A 19,510-nucleotide genomic window follows, 5' to 3' on the forward strand; every position below is an offset into this window, starting at 1 on the left:
CAGTGTGGAGTCTCAGAACGAACCCGCTAGCAGCTGCCCTACTTCAGTTCTCACGAGCTTTCACAGGCTTGTTTGTTGGAGTTGAGACTTTCTCCTCAGGCAGTCAGGATTAGCTGTCTGCACTAGCACGCCTAAGCATAGAGCTCTGTACATTTATTTCTCCTTACAAGTCGGCTTGAATTTTTTCTCTCAACACGTTGCCCTCTTTCAGTGCAGCTATGAAGGGCGGTGATCTTTGGGGCCAGCTGGGCTCTCTGTTACCCTGCTGGATTGCCTGCCTCGAAAGCACCATGGGATAGCATGAGTGTCCGTTGTAGGTCTCCCCTCTGCAAAGGTGGATGCTTGGTGACAAAAATAGCTATTTTTGGAGGCGAAGGGATGCATGTAGGAAGCAGTGCAATGTGTGTGCGTTTGCTTGGTCTTCAGAGTCTGCATGGTTCTACTCGTGCTCCCTTCCAACAGAGGATAATCCGCCTCCTGACTAGCCTCTAGAATGCAAGTGAACGTCTTCAAGACGTGTTTGTCACTCAGTGAGGTGGTCTTTAGTCAGAGTGAGCTAACAGTGCTTTGGGTGCAAGGGTGGTTGGAAACATCCAAGTTTTGCCTTGCAGGATAACACCTGGTTTGCAGTATTCCTCCGCAGTAGATGCCCAAGCGCTTGACAGAGGAGGTGCTGGTGGCTTGCCTGTGTCCCAGGTAGTGAAAGTGCTGCAGAGAAAGAAAGGGCTCCTGCTGTGCGTTGAGGGAAGAAAGTGGGAAAGGAGCCCAGCTTTCCCTTCTCTCCTCACCTTGTTGCTCTGGAAGAATTGTGCTAGGTGCTGACAGGATATTTTCCCCTGCTCATGCAGGCAACAGAGGTCGTAGCCGGATGCAGCACTGCAAAAAGCCTTTCGTAGCTAGGAGGTGGATTCCTCAGAATCGACTGGGACAGCAGTGACAAGAGCTGAGTTCTGTCTTTCTGTGCTTCTCGCAGGCGTTGGAGAGCAGCGGAACAGCCTGCAGACATGAAGGGACTAAAGAGTCCCATGAGCAGGACAAACCAGTGAAGCAAGGCAGTGCAGAGGTAAGCTTCTGTTGTTTATCATTTCTGTTTTAGGGAAAGATGATAGAGTATATTCAGCCGTAAATATTTGCCCTCTTCCGTGTATGTTGTTGAGTGAAGAATGCTGTTGTGCCAGTTGTTTTTCCCCTGGGAAGGGGCAGCATTCTTCGGCAGATGGCACTTTCAGAGAGGATTCCTGCTGTCATGTCTTTTGTTGCTGTGCCATTCTGAGCACTCTGCACTGCGCTCTTTGAATTCTTCCCCTCTTGCCTGTTGAGTGTAACACTTCAAAGCCCACCAAGCATCAGCTTAGTTGACTCACAGTACAAGGTTGCAGCATGTGTTGAGTCTCCTCTTAGGCATTTGGTGAGCTACACGATGCATCTTTTGCCTTTCAGTTGTGATAAGGACTGAGATGAGAAGTACAAGCCTGACTGTGGAAATGAGCATGATCAGTCTGAGTCTCACCTGCAGGCCTATCTAGGGAGTCTTTGCTGAGCTTCTTAACGCTTGTTCAAAGCAAAGCACCTCTGTGGCTTTCTTGCATCTCTTTAAGCGTGGAAGCAGTAGCACGTGGTTGCAGAGTTTGAAAGCAGCCATGCCGAAATCGTGCTGGTTTATTGATTGTGTGTGCAGAATATCCTTCTCGCACTTGTCTGCATGATCAAGACATTTTTGCATTGCCTGTTAGTCAGGCTGTGCTTGCTTGCTAGCACTGGGCTTGGAAAGGGCTAGCAAAAGAAGGTCTTCCTAAAGGCTGCAGAGTAGTGCTGTGGCCTGAGGAGAAAGGGTGTTTTTGGTTTACGCAGCCTCCACAAGCAGAAGATGCTGTTGCAGATCCGATTGTCGGACTCCTGAGTGGTCACCTCTGTTTCCCGTGGCACTGTCAGTTCGGTTGCCGTGGAAGCTGACCACCTTCCAGACCTTCCAGGTTACTGTCTGAGCTGCCTTGGTGCACAGAATGCCTGCTGTGGTTGGCTGAAAGCTCGCTGTTGCGAGGGCTGCAGCCTGCTGTGGGAGACGAGGCATTTGCTGTCCTTGTGTTCATTGCTCCTCTGCTTTCTTGTGTTTACTAGTCCTGGTGACTTCTGTCAGCTTGTGCTCTTGCTTCTTGCACCTGTTAGCCCTGCCATGAAAACAGGTGGAAAGAATGCTGCCCTTCAAAGTAAGCACTGTGAGACAAAACACCAGGCTGCTGTGGCTAACTGAGCAGCAAACCGAGGAAGGCAGTGATGCTGTGCTCTGAAAGACTATTGCAGTTTCCAAGCTCTAGCTTCGGAGGCTTGAGAGGCCTTGTTTCAGCTGCCTGCTGCGCAGAGGTTAGTGTGCTGAGGACTTTGTCTCCTGGAGCTGTGTCTTTTCAGGCCACGGCGAGAGGGCTCATTGCTGCCTTTGAGGAAGGCAAGCCGGGGAAGATGCTGCCCCTGGAGAGTGTGTGTGAGTTTGCTTTCCAAAGGTCTTTGCTGACCTGCCGCTGCAGATCTCAGCCGTGTCCGTGGGCAGCTTCTGATTTTCAGCCTTGAGAGGCACAGTATTCCCGAGAGCACCTGTACGTCTTGTGTGGTGATGCTGCGCAGTTAGTCACACCTCAGATACTCAAGAATACTCAGAATACTGAAGAACCTAGGTGAGTTGGAGCGGGTAACAAGTGTTTCTAGGCAACTCTGTAGTAAGCAAGCAAGCACCGAAGCGTGGGAACAGAAGCTGAGACTGGAGCTCTCTCAGGCAGCTGCCTGCTCCCGTTTTGGCAGCAGCAAAGTGTTTGAACCAGCCGTTTCCAGGTATGTTAGGTGGCCTAACACCAATCGCTAGCTGGCCTGGCATCCTTAGATGTCTTTGCCACTGATGTAGAGGTAGTGAGGACGGTTACAGCAAGAGCTTGGCAGAGCAGATGGGCTGCTGAGCTCAACGGGAGTTTTTTTCAGCCTGGTGCTCTCTTGGACAGTGTTGAACTTGTACCGCCTCGGAGGGAGAATCGGAGCAGGGCCGTATATAGTGATTCTTTTCCTTAGCCTCTTCTTCTGGCAGGCTGTGGCCTGGGAGCTTCCGCAGCCAGATGCAGTAGCTTTAGATAACCTTCCCCAGCAGGGATGGGGCTGGCAGAGGAAGTGCCCTTGCTGTGCTGTCGCTCTTTCCACCCGAGCAACAATGGCTGCCTCCGTTTCCTTTACAGAAGCAGCTGCCCAGAGCCTTCCGCTACATCGAATTCCAGGTGCAGAGCAACTGGGGGAACCCCAGGTACACGTGCATTTATCGAGTGCAGGTTCATGGGGTGATGGCAAGGCAGAACTACCAGCTGAGCCACGAGACAAGAGAGTTTCTGTAATTCGGAATAAAAAGAGAAGATGTGGCAGCTCTCGTTCATGTTTTTTTGCCCCACCTGGAGCTTGATTCTTGAGGCAGACTATAGGGCATGTGCGTGGTGAGCATCTGAAGAGAGAGGCAGGAGAGGCGCTGGGTCTCTGCAAAGCATGGCTATGCATCCAGGAAGTCTGAGGGCACTCGGCTTGCTCCGAGAACATTCTGCAGAGTAAAGGAGGAAGGAGACTCTTTGAAAAGGATCCTCCACAGGTCCTGTGATCTGTAGCAGAGGCATGTGCCACCTTGTCTCTGCAGGGCCAGTGAGCCTGCCTCAGCCCTCAGCTCCTGCAGTGCTAGTTCCGCTTGCATCTCTCCTGAGGAAAGGACCTTTCTGGCAGCGTTGAAAGATGGGCCCTGTCTTTGGCTCTGGGGGCAGGGCAGGGTCCTTGGACTCCAAGCGAAAGCCCCAGCTAGTGCAGCTGCAGCTTTTGCAGCTGAGTGGATAGCCTGCAAGTTCTCATTTCATGGGAGAGCAGCACGCCAAGGCAGGGAATACATTGCAGCGGGCAGAGCAGAGGAGTTGAAAGCAGGCCTCTCAGCAAGAGTGTGCCCACTCTCTCCCTTCTTCAGCAGTGGTGGGAGACCCAGAGGGCTTGAGGCTGTCCTGCCTTTCCCACTCCTCACCCACATAGTAACTACTAAGGCAGCGGAGCTGCCTGCATGCAGGCAGTGTGGCCAAAGGCGGCCCTGCCTGACTATACACATAACAAGTGCATTGTAGAAGTACCAAGTAGCTTGCACTGCTCAAGGAAGTTCCCCAAGAAGTGTCTGAATGCTCCAGGGAACACGCTGCCAAGGATCTTTGCAGAGTTGAGTGCCATGCACTCATATTTTTTAAACACACAACATCCCCCGCTAAGTACCTAAGCCAGTGTGAAGCCACAGCAGTCCCAGTCCCGCTCTCCTGTGGTCTGCACAAGGCTTGGGTTGGGATTTGGGTTTGGCTTTGCTGGAGGGCTTGGCTGGCTCTTGCCTTCTGCACCTGCTGGCAGCAGTGGAAGACTAGACAAGAGGGGCAGTCAGCGTGAGCACAGAGTGGTCTACTCTCCTTCTGGCCTCTCCTTCTTAGCTGTGTGCTTGCTGCATCAGCTCCTGTAGAGCGAGCACATGGAGCAATGTGAGCTGACACGCCACAGTTGCTAGGCCTCGCCTGTGTCCAGTTGTGACCGTGCCAGTTCAAGGGAGGCACTGCAAAACTGGAGCGGCTGCAGGAGGGAACTGCAGAAACTGTGGCCCGGAACATCAGGGCCTGGCGTGCACTGAGTAGGACTCATTTCCCCTGAGCAGTCTGCCCTGGCACCTCCAGCCCTGGCCAGGAGCCTAACTGAAGCTCCAGCCCTCTCCTCGTGGGAGCTGTCTGGAAGCTGTAGCCGTCTCCGTAGAATCACAGAATCATAGAATCCTAGAATCGGTAAGGTTGGAAAGGACCTCTGGAGATCATCTAGTGCAACCTCCCTGCTCAAGTAGGGTCACCTAAAGCATGTTAGACAGGGTTGCATCAAAGTGGGCTTTGAATATCTCCAGAGAAGAAGCCTCCGCAACCTCTCTGGGCAACCTGTTCCAGGGCTCTGTCACTCTCACAGTGAAGAAATTCCTCCTCATACTCTGGCAGAACTTTCTGTGGTTCATTTTTTGCCCATTGCCTCTTGTCCTTTCGCATGAGACAGCTGAAAAGAGTTTAGCCTCATCCCCTTGACACCCTCCCCAGGATGTATAAGGGAGGATGTATAAGTATACACATTGATAAGATCCCCCCTCAGCCTTCTCTTCCCCAGGCTGAAGAGGCCCAGCTCTCGCAGACGTTCCTCAGAGGGCAGACGCTCCAGCCCTCTGATCACCTTTGTAGCCCTACGCTGAACTCTCTCCAGCAGCTCCATGTCTCTCTTCTACTGGGGAACGCAGAACTGGACACAGTGCTTGAGATGAGGCCTCCCCAGGGCTGAGGAGAGGGGCAGCATCACCTCCCTCGACTTGCTGGCAACACTCTTCCCAATACACCCCAGAATACCATTGGCCTTCTTGGCCACAAGGGCACATTTCTGGCTCATGGTCAATTTGTCATCCACCAGCACTCCCAGGTCCTTCTCTGCAGAGCTGCTCTCCAGAAGGTCAGCCCCCAGCTTGTACTGGTGCCGAGGGTTATTATTCCCTAGGTGCAGGACTCTGCACTTGCCCTTGTTGAACCTCAGGAGGTTCCTCGCCGCCCAGCCCTCCAGCGTGGCCAGCTCTCTCTGAATGGCAGCACAGCCCTCAGCTGTAGCAGCCACTCCTCCCAGCTTGGTATCATCTGCAAACTTACTGAGGAGCCACTCTGTCCCTTCGTCCAGGTCATTGATGAAGAAGTTGATCAGGATGGGACCCAGTACTGAGCCCTGGCAAACTCCAATAGCCACAGGCCTCCAGCTCCGCAGCACTGATGACGACCCTCTGAGTTCTGCCTTTCAGCCAGTTCTCAATCCACCTCAGTGTCCACTCATCTAACCCACGCTTCTTGAGCTTCTCTAGGAGGATGTCAGGGGAGACAGTGTCAAGAGCCTGTTCTAGTTAGATTCCCGGGGGCCAAACATCCGGTTTGGCCAGCCAGCACAAACTCACACACACACACACACAAACACTCTTCAGTAGCAAGCAGTTTATTAGTAGATACTTACAAGCAGACCGACCCAATGGTAATCTCGAGAAGGACCACCTCAGTGCTTGTCCTGATCGTCTGCATGGCGAGAGGGAGAGTCGGCAGGCACAATCTTTTTGGGCGTCCCCGAGGAGGCAACGTGGTCCTCTGTTGTGTAGCAGCCTCACCCTCCTTTGGAAAACTCCGGCATTTATGATTACTTGCAGTAGGCGAGAGTCCCGGCACCTGGGGCCAGCAAGTGCAGGGAGTCTAGCCCAACTCCGCCCCGGTTGCATAACCTGGCTCTGATACTGCACACGTGTGCAGACTTATTTCGGGGCCACATTTGACTTTGGGGGTCGCTATTTCACTGCTCTTCAGCTTCTGACCTTCATGTTGACTGCTTCTCATGGTGATTCTGTGGCTGGAAGCCACAGAATCTATATGTGACCAACCGCTGTTCTTTCTCACAGATTTCCATGACCTTGTTAGTTACTTGTTTGTATCCCGCTTAACACAGCGGTATTGTTCTAGGCACTAAGAAGTTACAGCACTAGACTATTCTCACCAAATAGCAGGTGGTACAGATACAAAAGTTGCAACACGGACCATTCCCATCAAGTATCACGTAGCACGGATACAGAGCCTTGCTGAAGTCAAGGGACACCACGTCCACTGCTCTCCCCTCATCTACCCAGCCAGTCACGCCATCAGAGAAGGCTATCAGATTGGTTAAGCAGGATTTCCCCTTGGTGAATCCATGCTGACTACTCCTGATCACCTTCTTTTCCTCCATGTGTCTGGAGACAACATCCAGGATGAGCTGTTCCATCACCTTTCCAGCGATGGAGGTGAGACTGACCGGCCTATAGTTGCCTGCGTCCTCCTTCTTGCCCTTTTTGAAGGGTGGAGTGACACTGGCTTTCTTCCAGTCCTCAGGCACCTCTCCAGTTCTCCAGGACTTTTCAAAGTTGAGGGAGGATGGCCTGGCAACAACATCCGCCAGCTCCCTCAGTACCCGTGGGCACATTCCGTCTGGGCCCATGCATTTGTGAATGTCAGGCTTGCCCAGATCTCTAATCCTCTCCTCCTCAACCAAAGGAAAGTCTTCCTTTCTCCAGACTTTCTCCCTTTGCTTCCAGGCTCCGGGATTCTTGAGGGCTGCCGTTAGCAGTGAAGACTTTAGCAAAGAAGGCATTCGGTAATTCTGCCTTCTCTGTAGCCTTTGTCACCAGGGCTCTGTATCCGTACTACCTGATACTTCATGGGAATGGTCCGTATTGTAACTTTTGTATCTGTACTACCTGATACTTGGTGAGAATGGTCTAGTGTTGTAACTTTTTAGTGCCTAGAACAATACCGCTGTGTTAAGCGGCATACAAATAAGTAACTAACAAGGTCTTGGAAATCCATGGGAAAGAACAGCAGTTGGATACATATAGATTCTGTGGCTTCCAGAATCTCCTTCTTGAGATTACCATCGGGTCGGTCTGTTTGTAAGTATCTACTAATAAACTGCTTGCTACTGAACAGTGTTTGTGTGTGAGTTTGTGCTGGCTGGCCAAACCGGATGTTTGGCCCCCGGGAATCTAACTACAACAGGCCCCCGCCCCATTTGGTAGTGGGCCCGCATTTTCACTAGCCCTCCTCTTGCTACTGATGTATTTGAAGAAGCCCGCCCTGTTGTCCTTAACATCCCTTGCCACACTCAACTCCAAATGGGCCTTCGCCTTCCTGGCTACATCTCTACACACTCTGACAGCAGTCCTATAAGTCTCCCAAGTAGCCTGTCCCCTCTTCCACATTCTCTGTACTTTCTGCTTCTGTTTGAGTTTTGCCAGGAGCTCCTTGCTCACCCCTGCAGGTCTCCTGCCCCCTTTGCTGGACTTCTTTCTCCTTGGGGTGCACTGCTCTTGAGCTTGGAGGAAGTGATGCTTGAATACTAGCCAGCTCTCCTGGACCCTCCTTCCTTCTATGCCCTTAACCCATGAGATTCCTCCAAGTAGGTCTCTGAAGAGCCCAAAGTCTGCCCTCCTGAACTCCAGGGTTGCAATCGTGCTTATTGGTTGAAGTCTCCCATGAGAACCCGGGCCTGTGATCGTGAGGCTCCTTCCAGCTGTCTGTAGAAGGCCTCACTGACTTCCTCTTCCTGGTCAGGTGGCCTGCAGTAGACACCCACGGCAGTGTCCCCCATGCTAGCCTGCCCTTTGTTCTTCACCCATAAGCTCTCGACTGCCTCCTCCTCCACCACCCCTAGGCAGAGCTCGATGCATTCCAGTTGCTCTCTCACATGAAGGGCAACTCCCCACTACCTCGCCTTCCTGGCTTGTCTTTCCTAAAAAGCACATAGCCATCCATGACAGCATTCCAGTCAGGCGAGCTATCACACCGTACCTCTGTAATTGCAACGAGATCATGGCCCTGCGACCACACACACATCTCCGGTTCTTCCTGTTTATTCCCCATGCTGCATGCCTTGGTGTACAAGCACTTCAGAGAGGTAGTCATGCATGCAGCTTTCCCAGGAAGGGTGATGTGTCTGCTGCTTGTGTCTCTTGGGGAGGAATGTGTTTTACTCTTTGCCCTGTTAGACCAGTAGTTGTTTTCAGGTGCAGCTTTTCCTCAGGGGCTTGCAAGCTCTTATTACTGAAGTGAAAGTGTTTTTGCTGAGATGTCCTGCTTTGCATGCATGTAGGAGGAGAATGGACAAAGCCATGCTGCCTGCAGAGTGGCAGGTGTTGAGTGTTCTCCAGATGAATGTTGTCACCTCCAAGAATTGCTTATCTTAGAGATCGGAGCCATGTAGTATAATATAGTATATAGAGAGGAGGTTATTTTAGATATTGGGGGTATGTAGTATAACATATATTCTATATTTTTATGTATATGATAAATGTGACTGTCATTCCCGTATCACAGTTATAATTTCAAATCCTCAGATCTTGCCACTGTGCAAAAGAAGTGACATGGTCATCATTCTGGGGTCATCCCCCACTACCTTCCTGTGCCTCTCCCCTCCCCTCAGAGCTCTCCTCTCCATGGGGAAGGTTTTCTCACCCGCTTCATGACCTTACAGTGCCTGCCTGCCTGCAACCCCAAAAGGTTGCTGCAAGAGAAGTGACCTCCCAAAGCAGCTGCCAGCCATGCCACCTTTCCCTGCCTCTGCCTCCGCCCTCTTCAGGAGCTCTCCTTTCTGCTGGGGGTTTTGTGCTGCCCCCGCTGAGCTCACAGTGCCCACCCGCCTGCTTGCCTGCTGATGGCCTCTCAGGCCGCAGTCACAGAGGTGATCTGAGTCACTGTTGCGGGAGGGGGCATGGTGTGTGGGGCACTCTCCTCCCACGACATGGCCCTGACGAGCACAGGCCTGTTGTCTGCTGGTGCTCTGAGAGCTTCAGCAGAAAGCAGCGTTCAGAGCCTCGTGCTGGGCTGCGGGCTGCCATGGGGGAAGCTGGGCTTGCCTCTTAGCTGGCGCTGCTCCTGGGCCAGGGCTGCCCCATGGAGTGCTGCCCCTTCACTGTCTCTGCAGCTGAAGGGGGCAGGAGGAGAGTCTTGTAGCGGTTGCTGCTCGCATGCTCTGGCCCTCCCAGGGAGGGTTGATGGAGAGGGACAAACCCCTTCCCTGAGTCCCCTCTGCCAGCCCGTGCAGCACTGCTGTGTGTGTCACACTTGTCACCAGCAGCAGCAGCAGGAGGCAGTGGGCTGAGGGAAATGTCCTCTCCAGGGTGATGTGCCCACAGCTCCAAGTGCCGCCTGGGTACACGGCAGAGGGGCCACGGGAGCAGGTGGCTCTGATCCTGGCCAGGGAGCTGTCCACAGCCCTGAGGTGGGCAGCAGGCCTCCGCCTGTGCTGCTCTGCCCACCAGCACCCAGCAGCTGCTGAAGGGCAGCATGCCCTCCCCTGAGGCTGGCACCAGGCCTGGGATCAGGGACGTTCCCATTCCTGCAGCACTGGTCCCATTCCTGACTGTCCTGATGCCAGAGCTGCCCCGGGAGGGCCCCTAGTAGGGCTTTCTGTGGTGCAGCGTGTTCAGCTGCTAACCAAAAGCTGGCTGATTGGAGCCCACCTAGAAACGGTGCCCTCTTGGTGGGGTGCCTGGGGAGTTGTGCTGCCCGGCAGCCTGGGTTTTGCTCATGGTCCCCTTGAACCAGTGCAGAGGAAGCTGCGCTAATCCTGTGCCTCTGCTTCAGGCTGCTGAGTTGCTCGGGGAGGGGGCTGTCTCCTGAACCTGGGCTGCTGTGAACAGAGGGGTTGTTGCTGGCACGGCTCGTATCATTGACCTTCCAAGTCACACCTGTGTTTGTGTGTGTGTGCGTGTGTGTGTGTGTGTATGCATGTGTGCGTGCAGAGCTGGGTCTTGCTGAAGAGTGTTACCCAGGAAGGGAATGGGGAGGAGATCAGCAGTGCTAGGATCACCACGGAGCACAAGGCACACACTTGACTACAGCTAAAACAGAGTAAATCCAGGTTTAGTGACTGCTGTGCCTTCTGCCCTGTGTCCCCCTCCAAAGGAGAGAAGAAAGGGAACCATGAGGAGCCACAAGAGAATGCCACAAGCTTTCCCAAAGCATCTCATGGACGTGCCTGCACCAGCCCCTTGATGTGCTGGGACTCTCCCAGGGAGTGCTCTTTTCTGACCCCAGGAACTGACCTGGGAAACCCAGAGGGAAAAGGGAACATTCCCCCTCCTCACACCCGACGGGAGAGTGTGGGGCTCTGCAACTCAGCACTGCCTTCAAGAACACAGGACGCGTTGTTCAGACTTCTCACTGTTGCACAGCCCTGGCATGCAAAAACAGAGCCAAAGGTCCAGGAGCACCTGCTCTAGCTGGATTTGTTGCACACAAAGTTGAAGAATACCAACTGACCTGAAGAGCAGGGCAAAGAGGGGGCCAAAGGGTTACAGCGATGCCCTGCTCACCCCTTCTGCACTGTGCACATGGGCTCAAACCTTGCTTGGATGGCTGGCCACTTCCTCTGCTCCCTCCTCTCACTTGAGCTCAGTCACTACAAAAGGCAAATTCTCTGCAGGTCCATCCCTGGAGAGCAGACTCTGGGGCAGCAGAGCTGCTGGTGGCTGGGACATGCGTGCTGCTGTGGGACATCCTTTCTGGACCATGCGGGATGGCCAGAGAAGCTGAAGAGCACTATGGAGGTTGCACACGTGTCGCGGAGAACCTGAGCTGAGATGGTTGTGCCATGCCCATCCCTGATGGGAAGGACAGAAGAGGCAAGGGTGTGTAGCTGTGCTGGGTAGTTGTGCGTGTCCTTCTCTGAATTCCTGAAGAGGGAGAAGAAAGGGGTACAGTGCGACGGGGCAGTGAAAGAGGCCGTCTGAGTCCCTGCTTCAGCACCTGTGTGGGGACGTGGGCGCTGTTGTGACATGTGCCTAAGGTGCAGACAGCTCTGCCAGAGCCGCCCATGGCAGGGTGAGTCCTTCATTCACCCTGAGCACAACATGGAGGGAGAGGACAGCACTCACAGTCCAGTGTGTGCTCGATCCTCGGCCTGACTTGTGAGCTGGAGAGAGGCTGAGACTGGTGACCGAGCAGGATGTTCTGGGTGACAGTGGTAGCTGAGCTCCTGATGGCAGAGCAGGGCTCAGCAGCAGCAAGAGCAGCCAAGAGGAGCAAAGCAGCTGGTGGGTTTGCAGGAGCAGGGCTTCTGCCTCTGTGCAGAGAGGGCCTGCAGGGGCTGCAAGGTGCTGCAGCTGGGCTGGCCAGGCCAGTCTGGTGGGTGAGCAGGAGGAAAAGAGCACATGGCCGCTGCCTTCCCTGGCAGGTGCCTCTTGACTCTGCCAGCTGATAAGCCAGCAGCAGGCAGGCCAGAGGACAGCTGCTGGGAGGTCCTCCAGGGCTTCGGAGAGCCTGCCCAGCCGGATCAAAGATCCCTGACTCCATCCTCTGCCACTACTGCTTGCTCTCCTCCTCCTTCAACACCTTCCACAAGCACAGGGGCCCTGAGACCTTTTGGTGAAGGCTGAGGCTAAGGCGGCACAGAGTAGCTCGGCCGCATGTGCTTTCCTCTCCTTAAGTCAACCACCCCATGCAGCAAGGTACCTCTATCTTTCTCAGCCTACTTCTTTGGCTCAGGAAGCTCCTGTTCTCCTTGACGTCCCTTGCAAGGCTCAGCTCCAGCCGCACTCTGGCCTTCTTGACACCATCCCTGCACAGCCAGGACTTCTCGCTCTAGTACCTCCCTTGTAGCCTCTCCCTGCTTCCACCTCCTCTGTGCTCCCTTTTTTTTCCACTGCACTTCCACCAGGAGGTGCTGGCTCAGCCAAGCCAGTCTCGTCCTACCGCTGCTCATTTGCCTGCATATCAAGCAGGGTTGTCCCTGTGCTTAGTAGGTGCTGTCCTCACATACCTGCCAGTTTTCCCCTGATCCTTTGCCCTGCAGACCTGCTTCCATGACATCCCCCTACCAGTTCCCTGACAAGGGGGAAGTTTCCTCACATAAGGTGCCCACTCTGGACTCTGCTACTCTCTTTCCACACTCCCCTCAGAGTCTGCAACTCCACTGATTCATGGTCGCTACAGCCAAGGCAGCCAGGGACTACCCTGGCCACACCCTCACGGTTGTGAGCTTCCAATGCCAGCCCTTGCTATCCCCAGGATTCCCTTCACACCCCCAAAACCAAGCCCTCAGTGCAACAAACAGGCACACCATACTTGAGTGGGCTCCCCTCTGGCGACCAGCACTGGCCCCAGGAAACAGAGGCCCTGGCTCAACTCTTGCTGCCTCACAAGGGCCAAACGAGCTCTTCCCACCTCCCTGACAAGGCAGCAATGCCCTTGCAGCAGGCGATGTGCTGTCATGAAAGGGCTGACTCCACTCCTCCGACTGGCACCCACAGAGAGCAGGAGGTTCCTGACACATCATGGGCACAGCTGCAGACAAACAGTTACCGCATGACCTCAGGAGAGAGCTGCCCTGCGAGCAGGCACGGACACTCAAGCCCATGCTCCTGATCTTTCCTTTCTTGGACCCGCTGACATTCACAGGCCAAGGAAACAGTCACGGCCATTTGGAGAGGTGCTTTAATCCACAGGAACAAAGTTCTCCGTGTGTTCCAGGATGGCTGGCAGTCACTGGGGCCTTTCCTGCTGGCTGGGGAGGTGACTCTCCTCCTCACAGCTAAAGAACAAGAAAGGAAGATGCTAAGGGTGATGCACACAGAGAAAGAGAGAGCAATACAGCAAGAGTATTTCCAGCCGTGCGTGTCTGGATGTGCTTCTGAAGAGCATTTCCACGCTCACTATGATGTGAGCCAGTGCCCTGGCTCCACCCCAGGCCCTTGGTCAGCTCTTGGTCAGCCTGAGACTGAGTCTGGTGCGGCCAAGACTGAGGCTGAACGCACCGAGGCTGCGGAGAGGTGCGTAGTATCAAGGCCTGACTCAAACCAGTGGCCCTGGCCCTGGCATTCTGGCACCTCCGGGGGTGCCCCTCACTGCCCCTCAACACTGCCAGGCTTCTCCTGGAGCTGGCACACACTTACTCCCTCTCCTGTGTCTCCCGCCTCTCAGCTGCTCTTCTCTTCTTCTCCTCCTCTATGCGGGAGAAGAAAACATACACAATCTCTTCCTCATCTGATGACAAGGTGTACTTGACGACATCCTGAAAGCATGCCCTTTTTTCACAAAGCTGCCCTCCGAGCTCCTCTTCCACAGCTGCAGGGAGGCAGGAGCCTGACCGAACCCTTGCCTGCCTTTCACTTCTCTGCTGAACCTGCAAGACAGGTCAAGGAAGCTTTTAATCTCCCTTCCAAGCACACTCAGAGCCTCTCTACAAGCACCAACACAGCAGACAGTGACACTCCTCTTTCCCAGTGGCACTTCTCCCGCAAGCTCTGATCCCTCCTGACAACATAAAGGACCAAAGGGAATAGTCACTTGCACAGCAGGACACCTGCACTGCATTCATCCCAGAGAAAGACTGGTGATGGGGGTCCAGCCGCACTGATTCTTCCTGCAGCACACTATTTCTTCTGCTGCTTGATTTGCACCAGACACTCAGCAATCTTAAGCTAGTAGTTGCAATATTCAGCCTCAAGCCCCGTAAGCAAATACAGCCCACAGACAACTTCTCATAGGGGCTCTTTGCAACGCAGAAAGCAACCTCAATACGGCGCAAGCCACCTCCCCCCATCCCCTCCAGCAGAAACTGATGTGTCCATCACCAGGGAAATGCTGCAGCTCCCCAGTGGCCTCTGCTGTTCCCTAGGATCTCTTTCCTCACATCAAGAATGAACGAAAGGCATTTGCATTGCCAGAGCAGAACTCCAAAAGGAAATCCTGCTGCCAGGCTCAGCAGCCCAGAGCACACAAGCCTCACACGCCCTCCTGAGCTCCAGCTTCCCCCTCACAATCACATACACTCACTCCGCAGACCGTCTCTTCTGAGGACTGCTGCTCTTCCTTCTCCTGCTTGTCTATGTGGGAGAAGTAAACAAACACTGTTTCCTCCTCCTCTGGCCCCAGGTGGTAGATGTACACATCCTTCACACTTGGCTTTCTCGCTCGAGGAAGATCATCAGCCCTCTCATCCTGGCTGGTCGAGGGTAGGCAGAGGTCAGGCCGCAGGTTTGTCAGCGTCTGTGACATCCGCCGAACCTGCATTGGCATCAGAGCAGCATTTGCATGACAGGTCTCCCCTCACTCGGACACGCTGAACATCCTGCACGAGAGCAGCCGGTGCCTGCAGGAGCTGGGTCCTCAGCAGCCCCCAAGACTGCTGCTGCCTCAGGCACCCAAGGCAGCGGAAACCCCTGCCCAGTCAGGGACGCTGCAGTTGTAACTGGAGAAAGGCCACAGCCGCCTCCACGCAGCCCTCAGCGCATGTCCCAGCCTCACCAAGGCTCACCAGCGCTGCCAGGCAAACCCTCTTGCTCAGGCACAGAGCTCGCACAGAGCAGAGCAAAGGAGGGGAAGGAATTGCTGTGGGCTCAACAGCAGCTATGCCTGCAGCCCTGCTGTGGGCTTCAGCACAGCACACTGAATGACCCTAAACACCCCCTGTGAGCCCTGCCCTTACCAGCAGCAGCAGTCCTCGGCACTCAGGGCTCAGCTTCCTGCTTCCCCAACACCCAACAGACCGCCAACGGCCCTTTACTAACACTGGCGCTTCTCTCGGACCACACACTCCATTCCTCGTGCTCCTTTGCCTCTTAGGCCTCTTTTCTTCAGGAAAAGACCTCCAGGGGAAATACTGGGCTCCTCTTCCAACATTCCTCAAACGAGCTCCCTTCTCTTCACTTGCCTTGCTTGTCTTTTCAGCAAAACCCACGGGAAAGGGAAAGGTGCAGCTCCCGGGGGCTTCAGATTTTAGCAAAGTCACGATGCCCCTGCCCCGCTCCTCGGCAGCAACAAGGCACCTCCAACCCTGCATCCCTGGGGAACCTTCAAGGCGCAGGTCCCCTGCAGTACGGCAAAGGCCTTTCCTGGCTGAACGTTTAGAAAGGCTTCCTGTACCTGGGTCCTCTCCGACTCTTCCGCTTCTGCCTTTGCTTTCGGAGCTGCCCTTTCTTTCTTCTCCTCCGCCTCAGACCAGCATGCCCAGAGACCTCTTTGCTCCGGCAGAACAGACGGGAAGCCTGTGGGCTGGAGGGCCACAGAAAAGACACGGCAAGCAGCATTCTTGGCATCTGCTTCTTTCCAGGGCCCAAAGGTAATTTCTCACCCCCTCTTCGGCCCCTTCTCTTCAGCACTCCTCTCAGCGGTCTCAGGCACAAAAGCTAGTACTGGCCAGACAGAAAATGCCTGCTCTCTTCTGACCAAGGAGCTAAGGGATCACTGAGAGAAACAGAAGGTTTCTCCTTTCATTCTCCTGAAAGGCCTAGCACGTACCTTTCCACTCAGAGCAGGGCCAAAGAGGGGCTTCAAATGGGATTCCTGAGAAGGCAGTAGCGGCAAAGGCAGAGAGAAAAGACAGCTCAGCCTGCGCTTTTTCAAGCAAGCCCCTGGAAAGGTCACGGCGGGCTCGAAAGAACTCTTAGGAAGAGGGCTTTTCTACCCACTGCCCGCAGAACCGCGCTTTGCCACACGCCCCTGTGGCACAAGAACCACCTCAATCACTATCACGTACCTGCCCTGCCCTCTCTTGGCTTTTATTAGGAGGGCTCACAGCTGGCAGCCTGCCTTCCGCACTTGGCTTCCTCCTGCCTTTCTCCAGCTTCTTTGAGGAGCTCCTGCGGATGGCTGGGAGCACACTGAAAATACACAGCACGGGGGTCTGGTGTGAGCAGAGCGGGACTTTGCTCTCCAGACCACGCTCACAAGCTGGGCACCTGCTTCTGCAGCACAAGGCACTTCTGCACGACAATGATGTGGCTTCAACTAAAGGCATTCACTCCCACAGAGACAGACATCGCCCCAGCTGAAACGGCAAGCCTACACGACATGCCCAGAGGAAAGCTCCAGATGCCCAAATACAGGCTCCCTCCTGAGGCAGCACAGACAGAAGCCAGCTCTTCTGCAAGCACAGGCCGCAGAAGACACCATTAATCCACACCCCGACCCTGGCAGTTGCATTCACCACAGCTCCATGCTCCTAACCCTCCGGGTTTAGGCATGGAGAATGCTTTTGCACTGGCGACTCTCGGGCAAGAATGCAGCAAGTGCTCAAGGGACAAAAGCATGCCTACCATTTACCCATCCCTGCACTCTTGCGTGCCAGGCATAAAAACAGCCTGTAGTCCAAAGAAGAAGTTTCTAGGGAACTCAGGAAACCTGAAACACTGGCAATGCCCACTGCTCTGTCCCTTTGACTCGGCATTCCTCCAGCACTCCTGGCCCACGTGGAAATCCTCCTCTGAGGCACCAACAACTAAGCCTTTGGTGGAAGGGCCACCTCATCCAGGCACACAGACTTGCAAGCCTGCTGCTCGCTGTCCCCTCACACCTCTCCGCAAAAGACCCTCCTTCCCCCGTGCTGCTGGGCGGGCAAGCAAGGGCACTGCACAAAGGGAAGCCACGCTCGTTTGGGGAGATACGCACCTGAGGCACTCCGCTTCTGCAGCAGCATTCCTTCCTCCCACCTCTTCCACCTGACTCTTCTCTGCCTCCTGCACTAGGCTGCTCGCTGCTGCTCGAAGCACACGCACACTTGGCTTGGAAAGCATCCTGCGAGAGCGGGCACACACTCTCTCTTACACTCGGCATGGAGCCCTCCTCTCTCCCAAAGGCCCTGTGCACATACACTCCCAACTGGACTTACAGTCCACAGCTCCAGAGAAGTTTTTCCTACTTGCTGGAGGATGCTGAGAGGTGCTTGCCCACAGGGTCTACCCGAGTCGTTCCCATGCCCAGCAAAAGCAGAGCCTCCTGGGCCAGTACAGCTCCACCACCCAGCAATGTGTCTTTCTCACCCCGCAGGCGGGCACCGCTATCCAAATGCCACAGGCCTTGCTGCACCTGGGCCACACGTACCTTTTCAGGCAGGTGCCGCTGGCCTTGTAGCTTGCAGATGACTCTCCTTTATATATCTCCCACTCCTCCATCATCCAGCAAGTGGACGAATCCTGCACATGCACACAGATTCTCAGACAACCTTCCAACTGTGCACTGCTGCTGCCCACACCACAACACCCACCAGAGACTCCCCACAGGAGCACTTTGCAGCAGCGCGACAACCCAGAAACGCTGGAGCTCAAGGTGCTCTCCGGGAGAAACTCATGCGTCACCTTGCTGCTCCCCACCGGACCCCACTACCCCACCGGGGCCTCGCTCCTCACATCAACAACAAGCAGAGAGAATGGCCATTGCCAGAGCAGAACTCCAGAAGCAAGGCCTGCTGCCAGGCTCAGCAGCTCAGAGCACACAATCCTCACAACCCCTCCCGAGCTCCGCTCTCACCCTCACAATCACACACACTCACTCTGCAGACTGTCTCTTCTGAGGACTGCTGCTCTTTCTTCTTGTCTATGTGGGAGAAGTAAACAAACACTGTTTCCTCCTCCTCTGGCCCCAGGTGGTAGATGTACACATCCTCAATGCTCGGCTTTCTCGCTCGAGCGGGATCCTCGGCCCTCTCATCCTGGCTGGTCATCGGCAGGCGGAGGTCAGGCCGCAGGTTTGTCAGCGTCTGTGACATCTGCCGAATCTGCATTGGCATCAGAGCAGCATTTGCATGCTAGGTCTCTCCTCACTCGGACACACTGAACATCCTGCACGACAGCAGCCAGCGACTGCAGGAGCTGGGTCCTCAGCAGCCCCCAAGGCTGCTGCTGCCTCAGGCACCCAAGGCAGCGGAAACCCCTGCTCAGGCAGGGATGCTGCAGTTGCCCTTAGGACATGTCCCAGCCTCACCAAGGCCTACCACCACTGCCAGACAGACCCTCTCACTCAGGCACAGAGCTCGCATATAGCAGATCAAAGGAGGGGAAGGAATTGCTGTGGGCTGAGCGGGAGCTAAGGCTGCAGCCCTGCTGTGGGCTTCAGCACAGCACACAGAATGACCCTAAAGAGCCAGGCGGACCTCACGTTTTACCCTTACCGGGACTGCACATGGCCTCACTTCCTGCTTCCCTAACACCCAACAGACCCGCAACGGCCCTTTACTAACACTAGCACTTCTCTTGGACCACAGAGCCCATTCCGGATGGTTCTTGGCCTCCTCTAGATGCCTTTCAAGGCACCTGGGACAGGTCCCCGAAGCACCTTCGAGCCTCAGATCCCCCAGAGTAGAAGAAAGGCTTTTCCTGTCTCAAGGTTTAAAAACGCTTCCTGTACCTGGGTCCTCTCAGCCTCTTCCATTTCTCTCGTGGCCTTCAGTGATGCCCTTTCTCGCTTTGGCTTTGGCTTTGCTGACGATTCTGCGCCTCTGCCTTCCGCACTTGCCTTCCTCCTGCCTTTCTCCACCTTGCTCAAGGAGCTCCCTTGCGCGGCTGCGAGCACACTGCAAACGCACAGCAGCGGGAGGCGGTGTGAGCACAGGGGCAGTTTGGTCTCCACCCCAAGCTCACCAGCTGGGCTCTTGCTTCTGCAGCACATGGCACTTCTGCAGGGCAAGCACCTGGGTTCAAATGCACGTGTTCATTTCCACAGAGGCACAGAGACCCCCAGGCTGAAATGCCCCCAGCATTAAACCAACAAAGCATGCCCACAAAAATCCTCACGATGCCCAGATCCAGGCTCCCTCTTGACACAGCAAGCAGTGGGGCCAGCTCTTCTGCAGGCACAGGCTCTGAGAGACACCACTCCCCCCGACCCCACCGCCTTGCCTGGCACTTCCATTTAGCACTGCTCCCTGGTCCAAAATACTCTGTGTTTGGGCACGTCAAATGTAGTATCATGGGGAGCCAGGGCCCAAGAGGGAGCAAGTTACACAGGCAGCAAAGCGTGCCTGCCTTTTACCTGTCCCTGCCACTCTCTTGGGCCAGCCACAAGACAACTTTTCAGAGGAAGGAGAAGGCTTCAGCCTCACCATGTCAAACTGAAATCTGGACAAGACTCTCTGCTCTGTATCCTGGGTGCCAGGATGACTGCAATTTCACTCTGCC

This window comes from Rhea pennata, unplaced genomic scaffold (assembly GCF_028389875.1).
Source record: "Rhea pennata isolate bPtePen1 unplaced genomic scaffold, bPtePen1.pri scaffold_23_2, whole genome shotgun sequence".
In the NCBI taxonomy this organism is placed as follows: domain Eukaryota; kingdom Metazoa; phylum Chordata; class Aves; order Rheiformes; family Rheidae; genus Rhea; species Rhea pennata.